The 18,623-nt window shown below is 35.5% G+C and overlaps 1 protein-coding gene across 1 annotated transcript in view; it reads right to left on the reverse strand.

The window, feature by feature from the left end:
- PPP1R3A (protein phosphatase 1 regulatory subunit 3A) overlaps window positions 1-18,623 on the reverse strand; it is a 42,307-nt gene that overhangs the window by 18,653 nt on the left and 5,031 nt on the right. The gene's annotated exons all lie outside the window — the stretch shown is intronic.

An 18,623-nucleotide genomic window follows, 5' to 3' on the forward strand; every position in this document is an offset into this window, starting at 1 on the left:
AGGAAATTTTAATAACTGAAAAACATACCTTTGTTGAAGAATCCTTTGGTAAGTTTCTTTTCCAAAGTTTCTTCATTTCATAACTTGGTTGCCTACTAAGGATCGCCCATTCAAATCTGCCTTGCCATGTCAAAGTGCTGGGTGCTATTTTTTCTGCTCACCTCACCTCACGGGAATCAGGACAAAAAAAAAAAAGACTAATGTAGTTCTGTGATTGAACCTGGGCAACATGTGCATTTTGTGGCAACGTGTATTTTCTAAAGAGGTACTACACTGTGAGCATCTAGTGAAGAATGAAGTAGCCTCTTGGAGGTCCATGTGTGAACCAAAAATTGTAGGTTGCTTTGGGAGGAGATATAATTATAAGCAGCATCCATGAATTGTAAGTAAAGAAGACTTATAGGTAAACCTGGCTCAAGGGATGACTCTGGCACAACCTGCCAGTTATATTCCATTGAGAGAGAAATGTGAATGTTTTTAAGCAATGAGTACTGGAAAAACTAAAGAATACACATCAGAGGGATATCAGAAAAAGTTCTTAAACTTATTGGCCCAAAGGCCTTATTTTACTTGAGTTCTTAAAGGAAGTAGTTGTCACCCATGGAGTAGGTGGGTGACAAGAAACTAGTGATTGTTCAGCTGAGTCCTGCTACTTGCAAAGTCTGACATCCTTCTTCTCCAGAGTCCCCCGCAAAGCGACTGCTAAGAGTTTCATACCATCTCTATCTTCCAAAAATTATCAGAGTATTGTCATGTGTATTTTTTCCCTAAGGATACTAAGTTGCAGGCATTCTTTTTTTCATAATGATGTTGATTTATCTGTGGTTGTATAAAAAGTCACTATCGCAGAGTCATGACTACTGAGCCAGCTAACTGAAATTACAGAAACTCTGATTAAACACGCTTTCTTTGTGGAATCTACACGTAAGTATTGCTAAGCTATTTGGTTTGTTAAATACTGAGCTTTGACATACAAGCTCTCCAGCATTTGTGTGACATATTGTTTTGAAACTGTTTTAAGAAAAAGTAATTTAAAATGTAAATTGATATATCCAAATATATGTTTGGAAGAGTTAGGAGGCGGAGTCAACACAAAGGAGCATGAGACTTCCAGACTTTGAAATCAAATCATTCAAGAAGTGACACCTCTCAGAAGGAATTGCCAAATGGAGGGTGACAGGTATGAGGTCAGAGTACCAACCTGTAGCTGCTCACCTGAGCATCTTTGCCCTCAATTTTCTCAAAATAGCAATGTTTACAAGTGGTTGTTTGTTTGTTTGTTTGTTTGTGGGGAACAAAGTGCTAAGAAACTTCTCCAACTTTTCCCCCCAGCTTCTACCCATTCCTGTCTCTTGACAAAGGATTTCAAGCATGTGTCAATGTTCTTTCCTTCATCTGAAAAGTAAATCAGGCGAGATGGTGCATAATTCAGTAGAAATACTGGAAGAACAGTTCTTCAGTATTTTTTATAGGAGATCATAGATTTTATGTTTGTAAAAAAGCACCAGATATTTTAAATAGAGTAATTGGGACCAACTTGCCAAAGCAAGTTAGAAAAGTTAAAATTGTGCCTTCCTGAGACTACCTTGAATTATTAAATTTAAAAGTTATAAAGTCATTTTTTAGCTCATTTCTTCATTGCTATGAAATTAATATATGTCTGCTATTTCCTCTTTATTTTTAATTTTTTATACTATCAGCTACTGCTTTAGTTTTAATGAGTGTTTATGACATGAAATCTGTTCTAATTCATTTCCATGTTCAAGCAATTCAGTTTCACAAACATATTTCCAAACTAGCTATTCTACTTATGCTAATCACAGCATAAATTGATATATCAGGGAAAAGAGAAATATGGTAAATTGGGTTGGATAGTTTATGTTAAAATCCAAATAAGAACCCTATTATCCAACTGGATTTGTGTTTAACTGCATTTGAGAAGTTTTCTAGGCAGAGGAGTAAGACTTAAAGCATTATTTCTGAATTTAATGCTTTTGTGAACTTACGTCATACATTAAAATCATCTTAATGCACCTTTTTGTCAATTCTTCACAATAGTGTTACAAAAGGAAGGCAGGAGAGGATACATTTAAAAAGCAAATGAAAAAGAACTCAATGGGAGCCTATTAGGCTACCTGTTGATGAGCATGTAAGAGAGTCATTAATATGTGGCTCATTGACATGATAGGCCATAATGACTCCTCCAGGGACAGTTCAGTCTATTGTGTCAGAGACTAGTTAGGGATTCATTAACACGAAGACTCATGACTTCTTAATATGTAAATTATTAATGCATGCATTGAGGCATCCCTCACAAATGTCCACATTTTGCATTACATGTCTTCTTTGCCACCCTTCACCCACACCTTTTGTGAACTGTTTTCTTTTTTCCATCCTCTGTTGCAGATCTCTTCACAAAAGATTCCGTACTCCTGTAGAATCTACCACTTCACATTCAAAGACCTCCTCCCCTTCAGCCCACCTTTCTGGGATTTAATGCAGGTTCACATATACAAACCCCTTGACCATTTTGAATAAATCAGTAAAAATTTAGCATAAAATCTAATTTGATATATTTCTCCAATGTCAAATTAGTTTTTGGCTGAAGTCAGGGCAATGTGAACAAAGTGGTTGTTTTTAAGAAATGAGACTCTGAAACATTAATAGTATCATTTATACTGAAGGTGGGAGGGGGAAAGAGAAAAATAGAGCTGAGAAAAGCCCAAGAAAGAAGACACAAGAAAAAAAAGTTTAATTAAACCAAGTAGGAAGAGTAAGTATTCATACCAATGTAATACATTAAATGAAGAAATGGATTTAAACCACTCAATGGCATACAGCAAGCAATCAATAAGTATTAGCTGTTATTATTATGTTGGCATTTTGCACTCTGCACAAAGATGAAGTTAATATCCACATTTCCTATTGAAACAAGAAAAATGTTATTGAGTGAAAGTTGTTCCATCTATAAATTAACATATCATAACGAGGGAATCAAACATATTCTTTATTCCTACAGCAGAATTAGCTACAGCATTCATGGAGAGGTACTCAGGTATCCTTAGAAGCTTATCCACATTTCATGTATAGAAACTATATTTTAATATACCCTTTCATGTGGGACTTTATGTACTACATATACTCATTTTCTTGCCACTCTATTATTCTAACCTTGTCTAAAACACAATACCTTCTCTGCTAAACTTCAGGAGAAACAGACTCAATTTCTAATTTCCATTAGCCCTCAACTCTGCAGTAGATCTACAGAAGTCTATTTATCATAAAATTCATATCTCCATACAAAATCAGTAACATTTTTTAAAGCTAACAGCTTTATCGAATTATAATATATATGCCATAAAATTCACCCACTTTAAGTGTACAATAATTTTTAGCATATTTAGTGTATTTTCAGAATCGTGCAGCCATCAACAAAAGCTAATCTTAAAACATTTCCAGTACTCCAAAAAGAAACCTCATGTCCCTTAGAATCACTTATTTCTCAACCCCAGCCTTAGAGACACTAATCTTCCTGTCTCTATATATTTGCCCAATTTGGACATTTTATACAAGTGGAATTATGCAATATGTGTCCTTTCATGTCTGGCTTCTTTCACAGAGCATAATGTTTTGAGGCTCATCAATGTTGTAGATGTATCAGTACTTTCTTTTTATTGCTTAATAGTATTCCATTATATAGATATAACACACTTTGTTTATTCATTCACCAGTTGTTGGGCATTTGGATTTTTCCACCTTTTGGTACTTGTGGATAGTACTTCTATAAACATTTACATTTGTGTGGGCATATGTTTTTGTTTCCCTTGGGTAGAAACCTAGATGTGAAATTGCTGGGCTATGGTAATTCCATATTTCACATATTAAGGAACTGTCATACTATTTTCCTATAAAGTGGCTACACCATTTTATGATCCCACCATTAGTGCATCAAGGTTTTAATTTCTTCAAGTCCTCATCAACATTTATTACCTCTTATTGAACATAATAATTCTAGTGGGTGTGAAGTGATACCTTATTGTGGTTTTGATTTGCATTCCTAATGATGTTGAGTATTGTTTTATGTGCTTATAGAACATTAAAATAGCTTCTTTAGAGAATATCTATTTAGATGCTTAGCTTATTTTAAAATTGAATTTTCTTTTTATTATTGAGTTGTAAGAATTCTTCTAGATATAAGTCACTTACCAGATATATGATTTGTAAATATTTTCTCCACTATGTGGGTTGTCTTTTTTTTTAAGACTTCATTTGTTTATTTGCGAGAAAGAGTGAACACAACGGGGGAGGGGCTGAGGGAGAAGGACAAGCGGACTCCCTGCTGAGCGGGGAGCCCGATGCGGGGCTTGATCCCAGGACCCCGAGATCATGACCTGCACTGAAGTCAGATGCTTAACAGACTGAGCCACCCAGGTGCCCCCTACACAAACTTTGTTTGATTGAATCTCTTTAAATAGGAGACAGTATTTTTAACATAATCTTTATTAATATAATTATCACAAGCAGCTAATTATACTTCACATTCTTCTAATGTTAATTTCAATACTAAATGCTAGAAAACATTCAACAGTTATCGGTCCTACCCAGGTTCTAGACTGAAGTAGATGTAAGCAGATTCAGAAATGCTGCAAATGAATATGTAGATTCAAGGAAAGAAGTCCAACTGATTTAGGAAGCTCACAGTACAAACATTATGCTATTTTCTCTGGAGCCTACAGCTAGAAGAGATAGAATAAGCAGGGAGGAGCTCATCAGTGCCAAGATGACTCTCCCAGTTGAAGGCCTTTAGATCCCTGATTAAATAGAGCAAGGTTTACCAGGAAATCCTAAGTAGATGAAATGAGAAGGGCTTAGTAAGATAAAACTATGGTTGGAGATCAGTACAAGACCAATATGGTACTTGGGAAGGACTAGTTGAGAGCCAGATATGAACCAAAAGGCAAGGAGCCTTTTGACTGAAGATGTTGGGCCACAGACGGGGTTGCAGAAGGAGTCTGGTATAGGAGCCAAATTCTGCTGACAGCTACATTGCCAAAGATGAAGATCTCTGCCACACTCTTAACAAGGCAACAGCAGATTCTGCAGTCAACACTCTGAAGAATACTTCTATCAGGTGGGCTTAAAGGACTCAGTCCTGCTATTGGACATAATGCTAATTCAGAATAATGTTAGACAAAACTCAGGGTGTATTCATTCAACAAATATTTAATATTTGCTAGCCATTATACTAGAAGTTAAACCACGAGCACAAGCCAAGATTAAACAAACTCTGCCTTCATAAAGTTTATAGTCTAAAGAAAGATAAATACAAGCCAGCAGTTTAAAAATCACAATTGTACCATTCACGATTGGGGAAGCATGGGGTTCTACAGAAAAAAATATTAAGAACACTATCCCAAACTCAATGAAGGCGGTAGCATCTGGCACATATGTGGGCTTGTAAAGAGACGTTAGACTGGAAGGAGGTCAGATCCTGCAATCTGATTGCAAGATCATATTTAAAAGCGTGATTTTCTGAATCCTAAAATATACATTTTTTTCAAGAAGGAAAACTGTTTTAAAAGAAAACTCTTAAAAGTTGACTTCATCCTAAATGGCAATTAACTTTATCCTCAATGTTCCTACTCTTGCTTAACCCTCTCACCATACCTACAAAAGCATTATTTCATTTAGATTTACTAATTTTCTTTTTGTTTAAATAGCATTACTCTTTTGGTACGTATTGAGACTAAATGATTTGCAATTTTTTTAAGTAATTATAATTCAGAACACCTGTGTTTGGGTCTTTTGTCTATACCAGTTATTCCCAATCCTGGGGCACATCAGAATCACCTGGGGAGATTTTTAAACAATACCTATGCCTGAGCCCTGCCCCAGATCAATTCAGTTAGTCTTTGTCGTGGGGCCTGTGTATGGGTGCCTTATTTTTCCCTTTCCTGTGTGCAGTCAAGCTTGAAAAACACCAGTTTACGCTACTATTCTACACTGGCTTTTACTCTATGAAGTTATGGTTAGTGTGAAATTAAGTTCTTCAGTAAAAATACTCTGCTATTAAGAGTTTCCGTGGGGTGGGGAGAGAAGAGGGTGTACATAATCAGATAGGGTAGCATTAATGTAAATTTTATACAAATTGTACTTTGGCTACTGTTAAGTCTATAAAACAATTAATTTTTATTTATCATGGAGATTACCCACCCATACTTCAGTGCATTTAAATTTACTTTTTTTTTTTTTTAACTGAAAAGAAACCTACGTGCTGTTTAGGGTAAAAGACATTCATTATTTCTACTTTAACAGCTATATTGCTCATTATAAAGCTGATAGTGTTTGTAAGAATTTAGACCTGAACTAGTAAAACATTTTCCAGTTGTACTATGTGGCAAATTGTCCAAATAATTATTGCAAATGCAAACACCATAAAGTGTATTGCCAAGGACACTAGTAGGTTAGATCCTATAAAAGAAACAATTAGAATCTTGAGGTAAAAATAATAGAAATGAGATGACAGTTATTGAAAAAGGCAGAACTTGCAATATAATAGTTTAAACATAAGTTTGTGGATAATGCTGATATTTTAATGTGTTTGGAGTTTATCATGTATAAGAGAATGTTTCATGTAAAAATACCACAACCACATATATTCTGGTCTTCTTTTTTCCTGATTTGGCATGTAAGTGAGGGCACTTGCAAGATTGCACTTCCTATCTTTGAGGATCAGCATTTTACAATAGTTTGCTTCATTAATATGTATATAGTGTTGATTTTATGGAAAAAATTTCTTTTTACACATCTCAATTTACATAAGCTTATTCCGTATGTATAATACTATGGTCAGGATATCTATATAAAGTTCCTACTCTTGCTTATTCTGCAGATTGCAGATTGCAGAAATCTATAGTCAGGATAATCAAAATAATGGAAAATAAAAATAATGATAGATACAATTATTTAGTACTTTTTAACTCCAATAACTCAAATGTTGAATTCCTTCTTTGATTAACTGTAGCTCAACTCCATCTTCACTGAAACAAAGATACAACATGGTGCACCAGTGCAAAGGATGGACCTAGAAAGATAGGAATGAGACTCTGGGAAGCCAGAGAGGAGCCTGAGAAAGGAGAAAGGCATCCTAAAGAGGTTTGGGGTCAAAGAGAAACTGTTTCTGTGCCTTTCCTGCATAAGACCCTGTGGCTAGGTAGTGACTGGTATGCCCAAGAATCTACAGGAGGCATATGGAGCATGAGAACCTAATGCAAACATAGGGGAAAGGCCCATCACTTGAAATTGCTTCAAGTATTGCCCTGTGGCTTTGTTCAGCATGGAACCCTGTTCCACCAGATTTCTTCATGACTGACTCTCTTCACGTCTCTGATCAACTGTCATTTTTCTCAGTGATGTGCAATCTTTACTCCTTCTTCTGTGGTATTGCATTTTATACTCTCAATTGCATTTACCATTTTCTAACATAACTTATTTATTCTTTATGTTAATTACTTATTAATTTTCCCTTCCATTAGACTGTCAGCTAACCAAGGAAAGTAATTGTCATTTTTTCATTAATGTATCTCCAGTGTTTAGAACAGTACCTGGCACATAGTATGTGCTCAATAACAGTTGTTGAATGCATGAAGACCCTTTATTCTTTTCTCCAGTCACTGATGGTTTTTGTTTGTTTATTCTCTATCAGTGCACAAGCTAAAGGACACAGTAAGAACTTTGCTACTGATATCCTGATGATTTTTTTCTTTCAAGTCAACCAAGACACATACTCTCTCAATCTTGAGGGCACTGGTATCAGAAGGAACCATACTAGTGTAATTTCCATATACCCATCCACAAGGATAAACATTGAGATGCCTGGACTAATCTTTCTCACTAAGTTAAAACATAAATCTTAGATTTTAAAGGAAGAATTTGGATCAACTAATTACAAAAAGAAATTTCCCTGAGCAGGACCAGAGCAGTAAGATGAGTCACCCGTGAAATAGGTATAGGAATACCTAAAAATGCATGCCATCATACATATCTGCTTTTTATATTAAAGATGACCTCTAGCAAAATTAAATAACTAATATTGATAATGAGAAAAGGGTAAAACCTGTATTTAAGGGTGGGAGGGATGGGGTGGCTGGGTGATAGACATTGGGGAGGGTATGTGCTATGGTGAGCACTGTGAATTGTACAAGACTGTTGAATCACAGATCTGTACTTCTGAAACAAATAATGCAACATATGTTAAGAAAAAAAAGAAGAAGAAGATAGGAGGGGAAGAATGAAGGGGAGTAAGTCAGAGGGGGAGACGAACCATGAGAGATGATGGACTCTGAAAAACAAACAGGGTTCTAGAGGGGAGGGGGATGGGGGGATGGGTTAGCCTGGTGATGGGTATTAAAGAGGGCACATACTGCATGGAGCACTGGGTGTTATGCACAAACAATGAATCATGGAACACTACATCAAAAACTAATGATGTAATGGATGGTGATTAACATAACAATAAAAAATTTAAAAAAAAACCTGTATTTAACCATCCCAAATACAGAAAGAGACAGTAAGTAAAAAATGGTTAAAAACATAGAAAAGGTTTTTAAACATGAGACTCCCAAAACACAAGCAGAAGTATGATGGTGTTCATAAGTGCCATAAGCAGTTTTTCAAGGCAATAAAGAATCTTTCATAAAACATTAGTGGAAAGCATGTTAGGAGAGAAACATTGCGGAAATTATGCTCAACGTTTACAATGACATCAATCTCGTTTCTTATAGTTAGCAACCTAGTTCATACTTTTCATTAAGTTACTCTGAATACTTTCTGAATTAATATAACTAAAATACTATTCTATCCTTGAACAGGGAGACTAAAGTTCAAATTTTCAGCCTAGCAAAGAGTGTACAATTCTTTTCCAACTTTTTTTATTGTTTTATTTATTTTTTTATTATGTTAGTCACCATCCAGTACATCATTAGTTTTTGATGCAGTGTTCCATGATTCATTGTTTCCGTATAACACCAAGTGCTCCATGCAATACGTGTCCTCCTTAATACCCATCACCAACTTTGTTTTTCAAGTTTGACTTTCACAATTCCATCCATTCTAGGCGATCTAATTGACTAACAAAATCCTCAAGTTGTCCTTTGCACTGCCATTTCCACACATATTTTCTACTCTCTGTAATACTCCCTGCTTCTTCTCCACCTACCCAAGTTTTACCATTTGAAGGTCAAGTTCATTTTCTCTCTGATGCTCTTCCTAATGAGGGCAGCCTGCATAATAGTCCTTTCTTGAATGCCTATTGCTCTGTATCTCCTATGATTTTCTCTGAGTATGTGTTATTCCATTTGGCACACATTACGTTTTCATGTATATAAATATTATTCCTTAACCAAATTCATGCTTGAAGATAGAAGCTACCTAAGAGTGTTCTACATAAAATAAGAACTCTATTATTTCTTTATGAATAAAGTGCCTTACGGAGGCATTATGGTTCAGAGCCATAGGAGATTAAAGAATTTAAATCACAAACCCAGTTTCTCCTATTAAATATTTTCTGGATTTGATCAAATAAATCCCTTTGCCTAAATTTCTTCTTATGTCAAATGGGGCTGGTGTTGCTTACTACAATGTACAAAGGTGATCTAATGGGAAATAACTTCGTATCACTTAAGAAATGATAGATTTAAAACACGTATTCCTTAAGCTTATATAATTAGAAATTTCTAAATAAAAAAACAAGGTAACTTATTAAAGTAGTAAATATCATAGAACTAAAGTTGTCAATAAGGTATAGTCCATGCATGACATGAAAGTTCGGCCTAGTTTTGTAGCCAAGTTCTAATTAACGTTACAGATCTTTAGATACAAAATTAGACGAATGAAAGGAATTTCATACCATAAGTGGTCAAGGAATTCCCTAAGAATTGGAGTAATACACACACACACACAATTGACCTTTATAATCATGCCAACATAATTTTGAAAAGGATTTCTAAAAATTTAATTTCCTTAGAGGTTACAATTCATCACAGACAAGTATATTTTATTGTACTAAAAAATATAACCCCCCACAATTTCTCAACAGCTAAGCCTTACCCAGAAAAGGTTTAATTCAGTCTCACAAATAACATTTCAGTGGAACCCATCTCCACTTGTATATTGAAAGTTAACTGGAAAACAACAAACTTTAATTTACAGCCAACTTCATTTAAAAACTTCTTAGAAAGTAAAAAAAAAATAAACTATTTACAAATGCTATGCATTACCTACCTCAATAATATATTTTTACTTTGGATTGTGACCTTAGCTTTTACATAATAAAGTTCTATAGGATATTAGGAAAATTATAGTAAAACTCTTAATGAAAACTATGAAATGTTAGTTGAGGGTGGTAATGTAAGAACTAATTGCTCTATCAGTATAGGGAAGCGTATTATATTTGCCAATAATAAAAATATAATTATGCTAATTTCCTAAAATATGTTTGTTTCCCAACTCTTACTGCTATAAAAAATAATATAACTTTTAAAGTTTAAAATTTTTTTTTAAAATTGACACATTATAATGTCTGATGACGGTACTACTTCAGTTTGAGTTTAACATTTTCACAAGATACTTTAAATGCATTTTATATTCTGCAAAATCAGTAATTAGCTGTGAACTAGAAAGTTACCATTGCTTAAAGTTTTCAAAAGTTAAAGCTCTTGCCTATAAGAATCAATGCAACTGGACCCCTCTGTTATATAGTTTTAAAACATATGTATACGAGAATATGTGAAGTCTTCATATTCTTCCTGCAACTCTTCTTTCAATCTAAAATTATATCCAAAAAAAATTGTACATACTATTCAATAGAGTGTAGCAGATCCATCACACTTCCTTTTTGTTAAGTTTTAAGATTAAACATGTAGACACATTGCATTACTCCTCTTAAATACTTTTGTTTTTTGGTTTCCTCTAGGGGAAGACCAGACATGCAATCCCAAGACAGAGGTGACAGTACTGTATGACTTAATAAAGTTTAGGTTTAGGTACACAGGAGGAATCTGGTAGAGGCAAAAGGCCCAGTCAAGGGAAGACATTAAGGTAAAGAAAAGCAGATAGGACAGAAGGCAGGCCCAGAATCCACAGGTGTCAGAGTCAGGGAGCACCATATGAGCACTACTACGAATATTGGCCGTGATCCTGGCCCTGGAAAGAAGGAAGAATGAACGACTCTGTTCTGATCAGTAGACACACAATATTTGCCTCTCATCTTTCATTATTTAGCCTATTAGATTTTTCTGGTTCTGGTCCCACTGGTCTGGACTGTGGTATGAAGAAAGCCAAAGGCTAACCCATGAGTATTTATTTTATTTGAGATGTTAAGATTATTTGACATTACTTCAAAGTAATATTATGGTGACTCCATGAATCAGCTCTTTAGAAGACTTAGGATAGAAGGAAAGACAATAATGAGAGTATCCCATAGTAGGCATGTTAATTTATTTCTCAATTTGATCTGTTGTTGATACCTTGATAACTGAAAGTAACCATCTAAACTTAGATTGTCTATAAGACTGTATAATGGTTAATGTGTTCATTTCTATATTTAATTTTGAGTTGATTTAGGTAACAAATACGTGGTTATTGCAGGGACAAATTTCCTTTTTTTCTGTTGTTTTTATGATCTAAATATAGTCTTCCTATATTTTATCCTATTTTTAATTTTAGAGTAATTTTTATTTTTGATCCAATGAACAATCATTACCTCATGGCCATAGAATATAATATGGGTATAGAATTAATAAGAACCAGCAAAAGAGAAATCAGTTATTATTTTGAAGTTTTTTATTTACATCGCAGGGATGATGACTATGATTTTAAACAAAACATAGAATAAAGGAAGAAGAGTTAGGATTTGAGGAAATATGTAACTTTGGTGTGAGACATTAAGGGAATTAATTTGCCACCTGGATATCCAGATGGAGATGTTCAGAAGGCATCTGATTTTTAAAGACTGTGAAAACAATGCAAGTACTCATCATTAAAACTGTAGCAAGTAAAATTCATTCTTCAATTATTCAGAAGGTGCTTTTGGATTTTACTAGGTCTCAGGGTTATCAATGAGAAAACCAGTTGCCTTTAATATTAATTTTAAGGGCTTTTTATATGCAAATCCTTTTATTAGTTACAGTGGGGAATAATGTTTAGACAAATACATCATTCCTGGCCTCAAGGAACTTGCAGTCCAGTTAGGAAGATGACACACACACAGGTTTTTTAAAGTGCAGGGAAAGGCCTTCATTATAAATGGCACCTTTGTAAACATTTTAACTGAACAGATACAGAGGGCCATATGATGGAAGTCCGCTTCCTTCCAGACATACAAATATATGATAAACAGGAAGTCTTTTGTTAAATGTTAATTTCTTTGCCTATAGATAAATTACATCAGATGCAAACACGGTAAACAGCCACCCTTTCATTTAAGGAAAGCTGTTTTATTTTGTACCCTCGAAATAACTACTCCATAAAAAATATTGCCAGAATTATTTTAATTTAAAGGAAGAATAACAAAGCAATATAAGGGCAGAAGCAATCCCAGAATAAGGATAAATCAGGAATAGGACTAGGAGTCCTGTTGAACTACATGAGTTTAATGAGATTTGTAAACAAATGCCTTGAATGTCCCTATAACTAGCATTGTCTAAAAACTTAACTTGGTTTGCCAAAGTTAGCTTTAAATGTTAGAAAACATATGTTAGAAAACATATGAACTATCTGAAGAATGCCTTTATTATATGTATAACACACATACACACAAGATAAGGTTTAACTAAAAAGCTCATATATACGGATGTGTGTGTGTAGTTTTTCCACACAAAAAGGCAATGCATTTAGAATAATTCAAATATAGATAGGCAGTATTACTTAACTGCTCCCTCTGTTCAGTTTACTAAATAAATTATGAACTGGATTGGCTGTCTCAGTTCTCTGCACACATTCCTTGATTAGAACAAATAGCTTTTAGTTAAAACTGTACACACACACACACACACACACATTCAAGAAATTTAACATCTATTCAGGTGAATTCTGCTTGTCGTTATTGTATTAACCTTTCTACAAAATGATACACTTAGAACCAATTTAAGTTTCAGTTGGTCTATATTACATTTGATTTTTGCAAACCTATTTGAAATTTTTCAGTGTCTCGTACAGTTACATTCTTGAGTGAAATTTTATTTAAAAATTAGATATCTAGAAAATAGACTACATAGCTATTCTAAATTATTCATTATTTGTCTAAGAGGGTTTCAAAAATTCTAGCAGCTATCGTTTTAGGTAGAATTGAGAAATAAACTGAGTAATCTTCTGAAATATTTTGAATTTTGTAACTTCTCTTCCCTGGCACCCATAGGAAGTACAGTAATAACAACCATCCCTCCAGTACTCAGAACTCCAGGCTAATGATGGCAGGACTGGGAGAGCTCTTTACCTAGCTTGCTATTATTCCCTGCAGCTCCTCGAATGTTAGTGCCCGTAGTGCACAGTTCTTGTAAGTGTCATGTCATTCCCCCCGTCAGAGAATCTAGTTGGCAGTGAGTTTTTTTCTTCTCTGACTTTTGCATTAAAATACTACAAACTAGTTTATTAGTTTACTAGTTAGGACCTCAGGGCAAAAATCTAAAGTTATTAGGTTAGTTGACCTGAAAAATAGGAAACAATCACAGAAACAATATGATTCTGCTTAACTTTGTAAGGGTAGGGACGCCAACATTTAATTCAACTGAGAATCAGAGTAAACAAATGACAAGATAAAAGACATAGAACAATATGAATGGCTATATAAAAGACCTAGAATTCCTGACAGAATACATTACTGAAGAATGCAATCTTTCCAGAAGATGATTCAGAAGAGAATATATAACCATTTGGCTTGGGTAGTTTTTAGAATAATTCTGCCTCAAAGCAAAAAATAGAATTAAATGGTCTTTTCTACAACATATGATTTATTGAAAATGATTCAGAAATCAAGTGTTGTATTAACACTGGAAACAATGATTGAACTTTATTTACACCGAACTCAATAGTCTTTTTTTTTTTAAGATTTTATTTATTTATTTGACAGAGAGAGACACAGCCAGAGAGGGAACACAAGCAAGGGGAGTGGGGGAGGGAGAAGCAGGCTTCCCGCTGAGCAGGGAGCCCAATGCGGGGCTGGATCCCAGGATCCTGGGATCATGACCTGACCCAAAGGCAGACGCTTAATGACTGAGCCACCCAGGTGCCCCCAAAATCAATAGTCTTATACACCTATTAGAATATGTGTGAAAATTACATTTTTTTTTACTGCATCTGAATGTGATTTTTAAAAACTATAATTTTTTCTATTGGCAAATACCCAGAAGATTTAAGTTATAACAATACATTATAAAATTATCTGTAAGTATTTATCCTCAAAAGGAGATACTAGTAAAGTGTATTTTTCCCAACTTCCTTTCATTATATGGCTTATGAAGCTGACGTTTCCCTGCACAATTCTATGTGATTTGTAATTCCACAGTAATTTTTAAGAATGAGAATAAGCTTGGGGTTTTTCTTACAGAGTTAAAGTCTATTTGATTTGTATCATGGCTTAAATCTGTAAAACAAATCAGAATACCATCAGTGTTAAATGGGCTATAAAATCTGTTTCACATAATTAAGAAAAGAATCTACTATTTGGCATGCTTTACAAATATAAATTTGGGCGATATTTTGTCTTTTGGTAATTAAAGGGGTGCGTAAAATTCAAATCCAGAGCCACACATAGGATAGTCATTGTCTTACGATGTTAGCATTTCATGTCTCTTTGTGATTTGAATAGCGCTTAAGTGCAGCACAGACAGACCATTTTCAGACCCCCTCACTTGAGGGGGAAGGAGTAGTAAAATTACCTAAGACAGCTTTGTTTAATGTACAACTGATCTCTATCACCAAACAATGCCGTATAACAGTCCAATTTAGGAATTTCTATTTTGTCATAAAAATCTTTAAATAGCAGGATGATATAATTAAGTCTTCAAAATCAGTTATTACTTATATAATAGATAATAACAACTACCATGCCATTTACCCAAGTAAAACTATTAGAGAAGCAGAATAAAAACCTGAAAAGATTCGAGACATATGTCTTGAGGAGCTTTTTCTTTTTTATATAGTGGTGGGGTACAGAGAATGCTTTAAAACAAAGGAATGGGGGTGGCTGGGTGACTCAGTCATTAAGCGTCTGTCTTCAGCTCAGGTCATGGTCCCAGGGTCCTGGGATCAAGCCCCACATCGGGCTCCCTGCTCAGCGGGAAGCCTGCTTCTCCCTCTCCCACTCCCCTTGCTTGTGTTCCCTCTCTCGCTGTGTCTCTGTCAAATAAATAAAATCTTTTTTAAAAAATTTTAAAAATAAAACAAAGGAATGACCAAAATGCAATGGTGTATAATATATTTTCTTAGAGGAAAGAGTTATGTAAAATTCAATTTCACCTTCTAGGTATAAAGTGATGATAAGGTGAATTTGTGTGCAGCTATCTTATTTATTTAGTCCAAAAGAACTATTTTAAGAACTATTTAAAGAAGAAACATGTTGTAGTTTTTTTTTTAAAGTAGTGTTCAACTTATGAACAGGCAATGTTCCAAATTTTTTTGTAACCCAGAAATTGCTGGAATTTGGGAATCATTTTCCCCTAGCAGCAATAGTATAAATACTAGTTTCTCTGGTTAGTGCCCCAAAGCTTATTGAATCTATAATACAACTAATTTTGAAACTTTTGTATTAGCCTGGGTCCTGGCAGCATAAATGATAATGAGGAAATAAAGCATTCCTCCCTTAATCTTGAGCATAGGACTAGCCATATAGAAGATTTTTAAAAGCAATATTTATCACCAATGTCATTTTGAGTATCTATGGAGGGTCATCAACTGGGACAGATCCTTATATATGTTAGCTAATGTAGTTCTCACAGCACCTCTGCCAAGTAGAAATTATTAACCCTATTTTGGCCTTTTTAAAAAGGATACAAAATATAATTTATCCAAGTGTACACAGTTAGTAATTAGTTAGACTGAAAGCCCAAATCTACCCCGCTTTAAAGGGTATGCTGTTTCCATTATGCCTCATTGTTTATGGAATCCACCTTTTCCGCTGAACACACATGCACACACACACATGCACACATGCACACACATATATAAAATTTTCAGGCATGGTTTCAAAGTGAAGTGTCAGAGCTTAGAAGATCTTTTAAGTCTATCAGGTCACTAAGCAATCAGACCCACCTCAGGGGTCTGCTCCTGAAGTCATTTCTCATTATTCCTATTGGGGTTTTGGGCTAAAAACTTAGAACAGGGACAAGAGTCACAATCAGCAAAATTGGAAAAAGTTGAAAAACTAAGTGTCCCAATTCATAATCTTTTTTTTTTTCCTTGCCTAGAGTTTTACTGGCTCAGAGTGCTTGGGCCCTATAAGAATTTTTATAGGCTTGGGGCGCCTGGGTGGCTCAGTCGTTAAGCGTCCACCTTTGGCTCAGGTTGTGGTCCCAGGGTCCTGGGATCGAGCCCTGCGTCAGGCTCCCTGCTCAGCGGAAGCCTGCTTCTCCCCCTCCCTCTGCTGCTCCCCCTGCTTGTACTCTCTCTTTGTCCAATAAATAAATAAAATCTAAAAACAATAATAATTTTTACAGGCTTGCAGATGGACTTTGGGTGGGAAGTTCAAGTTTGTGGAGATCCAGAGGATCCATGTAAGAAATGGCATCCATGCAACCCCTCTGGAAAACAGTATGGAGGTTCCTCAAACAGTTGAAAATAGAGCTACCATACAATCCAGCAATTGCACTACTGGGTATTTACCACAAAGATACAAATGTAGGGATCCGAAGGGGTATGTGCACCCCAATGTTTATAGCAGCAATGTCCACAATAGCCAAACTGTGGAAAGAGCCAAGATGTCCATCGACAGATGAATGGATAAAGAAGATGTGGTATATATACACAATGGAATATTACACAGCCATCAAAAGGAATGAGATCTTGCCATTTGCAATGACGTGGATGGAACTGGAGGGTGTTATGCTGAGTGAAATAAGTCAATCAGAGAAAGACATGTATCATATGACCTCGCTGATATGAGGAATTCTTAACCTCAGGAAACAAACTGAGGGTTGCTGGAGTGGTGTGGGGTGAGAGGGATGGGGTGGCTGGGTGATGGACATTGGGGAGGGTATGTGCTATGGTGAGCGCTATGAATTGTGCAAGGCTGTTGAATCACAGATCTGTACTTCTGAAACAAATAATGCAATATATGTTAAGAAAAAAGAAAAAGAAGAAGATAGCAGGAGGGGAAGAATGAAGGGGAGTAAGTCAGAGGGGGAGACGAACCACGAGAGACGATGGACTCTGAAAAACAAACTGAGGGTTCTAGAGGGGAGGGGCGTAGGGGGATAGGTTAGCCTGGTGATGGGTATTAAAGAGGCACATTCTGCATGGAGCACTGGGTGTTATGCCCAAACAATGAATCATAGAACACTACATCAAAAACTAATGATGTAATATATGGTGATTAACATAACAATAAAAAATTAAAAAAAAAAGAAATGGCATCCATAGTGATTCCCTTCAGCTAGAGCTTGAGAATGATGAGACCCCCTTGTTTCCCTTCTCTTAGAAAAGGTGACAAAACTACGCCAGGGAGTCTAGGCTTCTAGGGGTATGGATTTACAGAAAACCAGGAAGCCAAAAAGCCCTGGTAGATCTCCAAGGAAACTAAGCTACTTGGCTCCTTGCTTTCAACCAGATGGCAGCTTCCAAACGGTCCTCTTGACGGGTCCTGTGCAGCTGCGTTTTATGTTTCCATATGGCCTTGCCAGAACTCCCCCCTTAAGCAGACCTGGCTTCCACAATTAGTACGGACTCACAACAAGTTAGTTATGGAATACATTAAGTCCTAAAGGCCTCATGGGGCTATTTACACCTCTTTGGACTATTTCCAGGATCCCAGATTATACTGTAAGTGTAAATTAAGGAAGTCTCACGATCCAATGCCTCTGACTAGAACATGCAACATTACCATATCTTCTGCTCCATTTTCCAGTGCTTTTCTTGGCCTCATTTTAACAATTTTATACCACCCTGAAAGGTAAACTCTGTAATCTTAAAATCATGCTTTAGAAAGTATTTCTTTCTTTTCCCTTCTTGAATGTGCCTGATTCTATTTTTCAGGTACAAAAATTGAAGACTGATCAATTTTCTCCTTTGGCATTGAAGTCTTTCAGGAATTTATTTGCATTCACCTGGCCAAGTTATAAATACCATCCAACACCTATATCATGCCATTTCTTTACTTAAAATAATAAATTGGTTTCACTTAATAAAATACAAAACCAGATGAAGTCAGTCTGTGTACCCAACAGTTGGGAACATACATTTAGCAGCTGGTGAGGGAAAAAAAGTTCACTCCCTTAGCCCATGCACAAGATCAGTTATAGATCACATATTCTAGAAGACCTGAGACATAATGTAAATGGTTCTTATTTTATTTTTTATCCATGGCTTCCATTATGTAACCCAAAGAATTGGAGTTGATGTTCTTTGTCCCTTTC

The sequence above is a fragment of the Callorhinus ursinus genome, unplaced genomic scaffold, assembly GCF_003265705.2.
Source record: "Callorhinus ursinus isolate GAN/ISIS: 27379988/994484 unplaced genomic scaffold, GSC_fseal_2.0 scaffold12, whole genome shotgun sequence".
Taxonomy (NCBI): domain Eukaryota; kingdom Metazoa; phylum Chordata; class Mammalia; order Carnivora; family Otariidae; genus Callorhinus; species Callorhinus ursinus.